At 44.9% G+C, this 10,881-nt stretch overlaps 2 pseudogenes; one reads left to right on the top strand and one right to left on the bottom strand.

Annotated features, from left to right (window-relative positions):
• The first annotated feature begins 3,403 nt into the window (after nucleotides 1–3,403).
• Nucleotides 3,404–4,175, top strand: LOC102835193 (annotated as a pseudogene).
• A 3,454-nt stretch (nucleotides 4,176–7,629) lies between these two features.
• LOC102834817 lies at nucleotides 7,630–8,728 on the bottom strand (annotated as a pseudogene).
• Between the last annotated feature and the right edge of the window lie 2,153 nt (nucleotides 8,729–10,881).

The following is a 10,881-nucleotide window of genomic DNA, read 5'->3' as shown; positions in this document are numbered from 1 at the left end:
TTTTGCAGCAGAGCATACAAGAAGAAACCAATTATCGCAGTCATTTTGGAAACACACGCTACCACACATTGTTTGTGTCCTATCTTCTCAACAGGGCTGAGTTCCCATGACAACAAAAGAAGGGTATTCCTGCTAGTTCACCACCCAATTAGAGTTAGTTGAATTAATCTGTCTAGGACTTATTTTTCCCAGTTGATCCCAGAGTAGGACCAGAAGACTAGTCTTGGCCAAAGAAGCTGTGGAGCCTGGCAATCATTTTACTAAGTAAGGTGGTGGGAAAGGTTGGGCTAGGTGAACAGTAGGGCTAAGTGAAAGCCTGGGTATGAGTAGGATATGGCTCTGTACCCTTCCTTTGAGCAATGAGGACACTGGCATGAGGAGTCCAAAGCAGGTAGTGAGCTCTGAGTATGGGCTCTGGACAAGCAAAACTAGCATCACCTCCAAGTCTGTTAGAAATGCAGAATCGAAGGGCCCAACCTCACCCAAACCAAACCCACTATTGCCAAGTAATTGCTACTCATAGTAACTGTACAGGACAGAGTAGAACTGTCCCAGAGGGTCCCCAAGGCTGTAACCTGGTGTGGCGCTGTCGGTTAATGCGCTGGACTGCAAAGTCAGTTTGAACTGCAAAGTTGGTGGTGTAAGCTCACCAGCTGCTCCTTGGAAACCCTATATAGGGTCGCTATGGATTGGAACCGGCTCCACGGCACTTAACAACAACAACAACAATCTTTACGGAAGCAGACTGTCACATCTTTCTCCTCCAGAATGGCTGGTAGGCTTGAACCACCAACCTTTCATTTAGCTGCCAAATTCTTTAACCACTGCACAACCAGGGCTCCTGGATCCAGCCCTGACCTCCAGAGTCAGTATCTGCAAAGTAAAACTATCATCCGGTGACTCGTGTACACGTGGGGGTTTGAGACACCATGGTCAACTATAAAGCTATGGTTCTCAGCCTTGGCTGCACAAGATCTGGAAGCTCTCGTAACTCCAGGTACCCAGAACCCCCTAGGCCAACTGTATCAGCAACTCTGAGGCCAGACCCTGGCATTAGGATATTCTGTTTCTCACTAGGAAGTAACCCTGGTAATTGAAGAAGTAACACTTCCTAATAAGACTCCTCACTGAACAAGCTCTTGTTAAGAAAGAAGGGAGCTGGGGCTGGACCCCTCACTGTCTTACACAGCCTCAACAGGGCCAAACCCTCCCCCTCCTCTTTAGGAACTTATAAATATTGATTTTCCCAGATTACCTTCTAGGCTCTGAGGGCTCTGCCTTTAGCCCATATACTACCATCCCACGCCCACACCCTATATCTGAAGCCAAAACTTAAAGGGAAAGCTTTCCATGCAAGTGTGAACAGCAAACAAATCAGTGTGGACACAAATAAGAGCACTTCCTAACAGGAACCTTCATTCAATGCTGAGCAAACAGTCAACCAGCACCCCCGCCTCATTCCTAGACCCCCAGCTGGCTTCAAGGTTCAATCCCTGCACCTGGCCTGGATAATGAGCTTTCCCAGGACTTTGGGCCCCTTCACCTCATCAATCTCTCCCAACCTACCCTAAGCTTGCACTCAACCTCCCCGGCCTTAGCAGGTGGCAAGACTTGGTGATAATCCCAGAAACTCATTCGCAGAAGAACCTTAGAAAGGTTACAAGGGAATGTAGACAGGTCTGAGGTTAGCAAGCAGGGCCTGCGCTACATCTGTCCCTTTCCCCTGTTCAACACCAGTACCCGTGTCTCCACTCCTGCACACATACATCATCACCATCATTTCTTGTTTTCTCTCGTCTGATCATAGAAACCTCTTTCTAGGTTGTTCTCTCATCCTTTCTTACCTCCAACTCATGTGTTTACAAGGTACTTGGCAAAGCCATACAAATCATAACCCAAATCCTTTTGCAGCTTTCCACTATGATAATGCCCCAAGTTTGAACATTAAAGATGCTGAGAGATCCTAAGATAGCCGATGTTTGTTTCAATGCACGGTTTGCTTACCTTTCAACTTGTGTTAGAAGTTCAGCTTGTTGCAGGCTGATAACACCATTTATGAGCAGTTAAACCTAGTTATTTCTTAAAAGCATAAACTGTTTTTCACACCACACTCTTCTACCACAATTCCATACCACACTCACCCTAAAAGAAGGAAAAATATCCCTTCCTCCTCTAAGGACTGTGGGCACAGAGGGGAAATCAATTCAATTCAACCATTGTAATTGACACTCGGTGTGGGATTTTAAATCAGACAAACTTGGATTTGGATTCTGACAGTTCACTTGCTGTTGTTGTTGTTGTTGCTGTTAGGTGGCATCGAGACGGTACCAACTCATAGAGACCCTATGCACAACAGAACTACCTGATCCTGGGCCAATCTCACAATTGTTGCCACACTTGAGCTCATTGATGCTGCCACCTGGCCAATCCATCTTGTTGAGGGTCTTCCTCTTTTCTTGGAACCTCCACCTTACCAAACATGATATCCTTCTCCAGCGACTGGTCCCTCCTGACAATATGTCCAAAATATGAGAGATGAAGATTGGCCATCCTGGCCTCCAAGGAGCACACTGACTGCACTTCTTCCAACACGGATCTGTTTGTTCTTTTGGCAGCCTGTGGCACTTTCAATATTCTCCTCCAACACCATAACTCAAATGCATCAATTCTTCTACTGTCTTCCTTTATTTACTGTCCAGCTTTTGCATGCATATGAGGTTATTCAAAATACTATGACTTGGGTCAGGTGTACCTTAGTCCTCTAGCTGACAACTTTGCTGTTCAATACTTTAAAAAGTTCTTGTGTAGCAGATTTGCCTAAGGCAATACGTCATTTGATTTCTTGTTTGCTGCCTCCGTGAGTGTTGATAGTTGATTCAAGAAGAATGAAGTCCTTGACAACTTCAATCTTTTCTTCATTGCTAAGAGTGTTGTTTATTGGTCCAGCGGTGAGGATTTTTGTTTACTTTACATTGAGATGTAATCCATATCGAAGGTTGTGCTCTTTGATCTTTATCAGTAAATGTTTTAAGTCCTCTTCACTTTCAGCAAGCAAGGTTGTATCATCTGCATATTGCAGGTTGTTAATGAGTCTTCTTCCAATACTGATGTCACATTTTCCTTCATAGAACTCAGCTTCTCATATTATTTGCTCAGCATACAGGTTGAATAAGTATGGTGAAAGAATACAACCTTGTCGCACACCTTTCTTAATTTTAAAACATTCAGTGTTCCCATGTTCTGTTTGAACAACTGCTTCTTGGTCCAGGTACAGATTCCTCATGAGTAAAAATTAAGTGTTCCAGAATACTCATACTTCGCAGTGTTGTACATAGCTTGTCATGATCCACACAATCCAAAGCCTTTGTGTGGGCCGGCCACAGGCCTGCAGCGTGCACTGAAGATGTCAGCTGCTGCTGGAAGGTTACTCCTGGCCTCAGTGGTCAGACATGTGAGTGCCATTCACTGGGGCATTTCCACCTCTGCAGCCCTTAGCCTTCTGCCTCTGGAAGAAAATGTTTGACCAGCGGGTTGTGGTCTGGACCTCCTCAAGCAAAATACTCCTTTAGCACCAATCCCTCACGCCTTGTTCCTGCTGTCACCCAACATGTGCCCTATTTTAAGGGCACGCCATGGTCAATGGAGTGTTCAAAGAAATGAGCCTCGATGACTTTAAGGGGAAAGTACTTGGTGCTCTTCTTCTACCCTTTGGACTTCACCTTTGTGTGTCCTACAGAAATTGAGGCTTTCAGTGACAAAGTCAACAAATTTCATAATGTGAACTGTGAAGTCATTGCTGTTTCAGTGGATTCCCACTTTAGCCATCTTGCCTGGATAAATATACCACAGAAGGACGGTGGTTTGGGCCACATGACCATCCCACTCTTGTCAGATTTAACGAAACAATTTCGTGAGACTATGGCGTGCTGTTAGTAAACCCTGGTCTTGCACTCAGAGGTCTCTTCATCATTGACCCCAACACAGTCATCAAGCACCGGAGTGTCAATGATTTCCCAGTGGGCCAGAGCGTGGAGGAGACCCTCCACTTGGTGAAGGCATTCCAGTTCGTGGAGACCCATGGAGAAGTTTGCCCAGCAAACTGGACACCCAATTCCCTGACAATCTAACTAAACCAGACTGATTCCAAAGAATACTTTGAAAGAGTGAATCAGTAGGTCATCCCGTGTATACCTGTAGCTGCGTGTGCCTGTGGAGAACCCCACGCTGGGCTCACTGATAACAGCTTTGTTTGGTAACATTGGCTACGGCTTTGTAAATGTGACTAGTTAGAATGTCTATCTCACCTCCTCCTCGCATCACGTCTTCAATGAGAAAAAGAAACACTCATCATGCTTAGCCTCACTTGCACCTTTGTGTACGCCAGAGTAGCACAGCCAACATTGGAGACTTCTGATCAAGGTCCCGAAATTCTCTACTTGTATGTCATTGTATCAAATGGAATATTCTTGTAAAATACCAGAGATCACTGTTTTAAGTTGTTAGCATCAGCAGTGTATGTACTCTTGGGATGGGTGTGGATGTGATGAAAACTGATGTGAATTGTGTTTTGAAACTCTGATGGTGGCCAAGTGACTTAACTGATCACACATGATCCCCACTCCTGAGATCATGGTTACATGGTTGTTTTATTCCGTTTACTCATTAGTTGGCTTAGTTTTCTGTATTCATTTGTAGAGATTCATTGGTGTGATTATAAAGGATATTTATTAAGTCCAGGGATTGCATTTTGAAATCACTGTAATTATTTTCTCTCTTGTGCTCAAAGTAAAATATGTAATGAAAAATTAACATATTTTAAAGTAAAAAAAAAAGCCTTTGCATAGTCAATAAAGCTATTGCATAGTCAATAAAGTGTTCACTAGCTGTAGAACACTTAATTCTCCTAGATCCATTTTTCTCATCTGTAAAATTGGAATAATAGCACAATTTTGGAGTTCAAAGATGATAATGTAAGTACGTACCTTGCCTGGTTGTTATTGGCTTCTGTGGAGTTGGCCCAGACTCAGGGAAAGCCCATGCAAAGTATCAATCTTAGCCACACACAAGCGTTTACTGACAGATGGTTGGTTGGTTGGTTGGTTATGTGCCGTGGAGTTGGTTCCGACTCATAGCGACCCTGTACAGGATTTCCGAGACTGTAAATCTTTATGGGAGCAGAAAGCCTCATCTTTCTTCCGCGGAACAGCTGGTAGTTTCAAACTGCTGACCTTAAGGTTTGCAGCCCAATTCGTAACCACTATGCTACCAGAGCTCCTTGACAGACAGATGGTAGCTGTGCATAAAATGCATTGGCTTGGAATCGAACCAGGGTCTCCCAGAGGAAAGGTTAGAATTCTACCATTGAGACATGAGCACCTCACTGTGGTACCTGTGGTATAGTAGGGGTTTTAACCACTGTGCAACTGTCAAAGTACCATCCCTCTTTCTTGTCCCTTTCTTCAGAAACAGGAGGAATAAAAAAATAATAAAATTTTATTTCAGCAAATATATGTGTACCACTATGTGCCTCCCACACATATTTCCTGAATTAAAACGTGTTTCTTTGTGTGTGTATCTACTATGTGCTAGGAGTCCTGGTGTGGCACTGTAGCATAAGCACTGGATAGCTAACTACAGGGTCAGTGGTGCAAACCCACCAGTCATTCCTTAAAAACCCTATACAGGGTCACTATGAGTCGGAATTGACTGGAGGGCACTTGACAACGCTACCACTATGTGTCAGGCACTGTGGAAGGTATGACTGTCGTCTCACTTCATGAGGCTGTGCACTCTAGCCCTTATTCTCCCTCCAAGATTATTCCTTCTTCGCTCTGACTTTGCCATCCTCAAGGTGGAAGCCCCAAGGGAGTCCAGGCTTGTCTTCCTCGCCTCTCTCAGATTTTCTGTCAGCATGCACTCACCCCTTCCACACATTCAGCCGGCTTTCCTCTCTTTGGAGGTATTTGCAGAGCCAGGCCTCCTCCAAAGAGCTTCCTTGCTCTCTGAAGATCCATAATTCAGAAAATCCTGAAGTCAGAATAAATCTCTCTGCTCTTCACACTCCCATAGAGTTTGTCCCTTTAGCTTGGTGTTTGCCTTACTTAATTGTGGACAAATCTGTCCTCTCTCTCTCCCCCTCATGAGATTGTTGAGTTCCCAGGAGGCAGAAACTATTCTTCCTTCCTCTTTGGGCCCCTCATAAAACCCAGCACATAGAATAGGCCTCAAATAAGTATTTGTTAACTTCAGTCTAATTGAAGAGCATGGGACTTCAGAGAAAGTCTTTAAAGCAGCATACATAAGAAAAGTTAGGAAACACTAGGTAATAGCAAAGTGTCATGTCTCTTAGCATGCATGGCTCCTCCTCTGTGTCACTGTGCATTCCATGGAGGGAGGAACAAACAAACAGTCTTGTTTGCTCTTGGCACATCAGGTGCAGGACACTCAGGGAGGGAGAAAGGAGGGGAGGAGCAGGTGTGGGCTGGAGCAGAATCAGCCCAAGACACCCTTACCCTACTGGCTGGGCTTGTCTTGAGGCATGATGCCCATGGATCCCCCACCTCAGATCCAAAGACCTACATGCTCACCATTGCTTGTTTATTCTGGAGCCTCCATTTAGAAATATGAGAGAGAGAGAGAGAGAGATCCTGCAAAAGAGAAGCTAAAAGAGGAGAAGGAAAAAGAAAAAGATCCATTAGGGTGTTGGGAGAAAGTGCAGCAAAGGGGTTTTCCCTGCAATCTTCCCCAACATTTACTTTCTCCACAACATCCACCACCACCTCCACCACTAGTTTCTCTGGATCAACACTGACTCATGTTGACCACCTGTGTGTTACAGTAGAACTGTGTTCCATAGCATTTTCAGTGGCTGAGTTTTGGGAAGCAGATCACCAGGTTGTCTAGAGCAATGCTTTTTGCCTTAGTCCAGAGAAAGAAACGGGTTCCCTACTGAAATAAGATAACCCAAGTGCAAAACTTAAGTGATCAATACATATTAGCAATCATTATCATTAATATTACCACTTTTCCCCTCCTCCTCAGTACCTAATTTGCCTGCACGTGAGTTCAGGCAAAGGGGGTGGGAGAATCTCTTAGTGAGGAGAGGAGCTGGGCACACAGCTGCTTCCTTTTCCACCAGACCATCTCTTCTGTTTCCCCAACTCCTGGGCTAGGTGTGAAGGACACCAGATTCTCTTACAAGTCACCAGATCATCAGAGTTGGAGCTGGCACGAGATTGGCGTATGTTCCAGTTCATTTTGCTGTTTCTCCTGGTTCTAATTTGCCTGCCACCTACATATGTGCCCTCTCCCCAGGAGAAACATTCATGAAAAAATCTCTGATATCCTTAAAGATCTATATAAAAGCTATTTTCAGTAGGCTAGAAATGACTGTGGGACTTACGCTTTTTTATTTTCCCCCCTACCTTCAATAGCTGTTTATTGGCAGCGGGCTGGAAAAGGTGATGGAGTTCGCGTATACAGATACCACCTCACACCAAGGTCACAAGGATAGCAAAAGTGATAGGAAACAGTGGCCTGGAGGCCCCGATGAGTGCCTCCCCTGAGAGTGGGCATGGGAGGGGGCGTGGCCTGGAGTGTTGAGGACAGGCAGCCTTAGAACACCTCCACTTAGGCATGGTTAGAGATGAAGAGGGACTCACTGGCTGCAGCCCCACCTGACTGCGTGGAATGTACTTTCCTTGGCCTGCAAACTACTGTTGGCCAGACCTCGCTTGATGTACTCCTCCTGGGCAGCCTTCAGGTTCTCCTTCTTTCCCCTCCAGGCCTTCAGGGCAGAGGCCTGCAAGGCTTGGCCATAGGAGAAGGTCAGGGCCTATGGCTTCAGCAGGGGGCAGTTGTTGATGGTATTGAGGTTGATGGATGCCTCCTCCTCACTTTGACCCCTAGATAGGAAGGTGACCCCAGTAACAGCAGGGGGCACTGTGCAGCACAGTTGCCATGGCATTCTCCTCATTAGAAAACATCTGTGTGCAGGCATCGCCTGGTGTTACCATATTGGGCTTCAGCGTGGTGCCTTCCAAGTACACATGGTGATCACTCAGAGCCTTGTAGACAGCAGCTAGTACTTTCTCAGTTATGTACTAACAGGATTTCAAGTCATGGTCCCCATCGGGGAGGATCTCAGGGTCCACAATGGGCACGATGCCATTCTGCTGGCAGATGCTGACATAACGGGCTAGCACATTGGCATTTTCCATGATGGCGAGGGCTGAAGGAGTATATTCCCCAATCTTTAACACACAGCGCCATTTGGCGAAGTCAGTGCCATCCTTCTTGTACTAGGCATAGCACTCAGACAGCCCATCCAGTCCTTGGTTGGTGGTCTCACCGTTTGTTCTGCCAGGAGTACCACGCCCTTGTCTACCTTGATGCCCACAACACCGCCCTTGGATTTGATAACTTGAGGAAAGGGACGCCCACCATCTGCCTTCTGGTAGAATGCCTCATGGAGGAGGATAATACCCCCAATGCAGGGGTTCACACGGTCATCGGCAGTCAGCAGCAGCTGGTGGTAGAAGCGCTGGTTCTCCTTGGTATTCTCCATTCCAATGGACTGCAGCCACTTGGCAATGCTTCCAGTAGACTCACCTGCAGCCAGAATGCCCTTGCCCAGAGTCACAGTACAATGAGCAATGTTGGATAGCTCCTTCTTCTGCTCCAGAGTCAGCACTAAGTACAGGTAGGGCATGGTGGTAGTGATGGTGGCAAGTTCCTGGCACAGGAGAGGGAGAAGTGGGCTTGCGGGCAGCGACGGAGGGCAGCAGGTGGACTGCAAGAGCAAACTTGACAGTCATCACTAGCACATGGGTTCTGCCAGGACTTATGCTTTTGAACTGGGTTCTCCAAACCCAATGGGGATGATGCGATACTAGGTTGGCAGGGACCAAATGGAGGTATTTAATCAGCAAAGACAAAATTGGCATGGTTATCATAATAAATGCAAGAAAAATGTGTCCATGATGGGAGGGATGGGGATTATACACGGGATTAGCAATCTGGATTTCCACCCACCAAGGCCAGTCTCGCTACAGCCACGGTTGAGCGCCCAAGCTATCAACAGTAGAGACCAGCACTGATCCCCTGCCACTCTAACACTCTTCAACAATCAACCATTGCTTCCATTGGAATATACATTAACTCTGATAAGGATTTTCTTCTCCAGGCCATAGTGCTTTTGCTAATATTATCATTCAGGAACTTAAATACCGTCATGGCAATCTATGTAACACTGATTCTGACCAAATCATTTATTTTATAACCAATGAAATGCAGCTCATTGAATTCACTGCCTTACCATGTTCCTTATCACCCTGAAGAAGATGGTCTGATAGAACAGTAGAATGGCCTTTTGAAGACCAATTACAGAGAGGGCTTAAGTAAAGTCCTTCAGGATGTAGAATGAGTAAAATGACTTTGCCTCCTCCTTGGTAGGGAACAAGGGAGGGTTAAGAATGTACTTTTTCTTTTTCCATATCTGGCATGTTTTCATTGCATGAGAGATTATTGCATCATGTTAAGAATAAGCACTAATTTGATAGTCTTTATTTAAAAATTAAGTATTGTGGTGGTGTTTTAGGTGTTGATACAGTTCAAGCATGTTGTCATGGATCTGCTTACTCACTGTATTGATGTGAGACAGCACCTGGGCTCATATCTCTTTCAGCTCCCACTGTATCTTCTCCTTCAGCTTCTCCAGCTGATGGGCTAGGTATGTTTTCAGCCCTGGATTAAAGTGCATCCGATTCTGCTATATGTCACTTGTCACTTACATCATTGAAATTGGAGGGTTGGGAGTTATGAAAGACCCATGTGGGTTCCAGTTTCTCTTTGTGAGTTCTAACTCTTCTCACAGGTCCCTGTTGTCCTTGCTCTCTCCAACTTGATGTCCATCTTTTCTTCCTCATTGCCTGTGCTGCTGAACTTATATCTTAACACTAGATGCAGAAACAATAGCGGTACATAAGCTGCTTAACCAGCTCTCATCATTGTGTAAGGTCAAAATCTCACAATAAATTCCCTATTGCATGTCATGCCTAGTGGTTCTTCTCTGTTCAAACCCTGTTATTTCTGTGAGTTACAAATATCTGCTCCCCAGTTAGTGACTTACCTGTTATCTTTGTTTTATTATATATTGAATTTGAATGCAGCAATATTTATTATGTGTTTATGTTTAAGAATTTATGTTTCCTTCCCCTGAGAATATATAACTCATACACCTGTATTTTCTTCAAAATTAAATAGAAATCAACAATTTGAGATAAAAAAAAGTCATCATTTACCCAAGGGTAATGGTTGGAAAAGTTCAAAAAGAAGAAGGAATGGAAACAGGAATGAGTGGGGTAAGTGATATTTCATTCTGGGGACGGCAATCAATGAGATGAAACAAAATGTGTATGAATTATTTAATGGAAAACTGATCAGCTTTCTAAACCTTCATCCAATTCATAATATAAAGTTGTTTTATAAAAAGAAATGCCAGAGCTACCAGAAGCTGAAAGATAAGGAAAGATTTTCCCCTGGAATGGACAGAGCCTTGCCTTGTCAACACCCTGAATTCAGACTTCTAGCTTCCACCACTTGTCGTTTGTTGTACTGTGACAGCTTGCATGTTGCTGTGATTCTGGAAGCTATGCCATCTATATTTTAACTACCAACAGGGTCACCCACGATGGACAGGTTTCAGATGAGCTTCCAGACTAAGACTAGGAAGGAGAGGCTGACTACCAACGAATGGTTGTTGTTGTTATGTGCAGTGGAGTAGGTTCAGACTCATAGCGACCCTGTACAGGGTTTCCAAGGCTGTAAATCTTTACGGGAGCAGAAAGCCTCATCTTTCTCCCACGGAGCAGCTGGTAGTTT

Source organism: Chrysochloris asiatica, unplaced genomic scaffold (assembly GCF_000296735.1).
Source record: "Chrysochloris asiatica unplaced genomic scaffold, ChrAsi1.0 scaffold00052, whole genome shotgun sequence".
Classification (NCBI taxonomy): Eukaryota; Metazoa; Chordata; class Mammalia; order Afrosoricida; family Chrysochloridae; genus Chrysochloris; species Chrysochloris asiatica.
The sequence above is the reverse complement of the archived record's forward strand: the minus strand, read 5'-3'. Positions and strand labels throughout refer to the sequence as shown.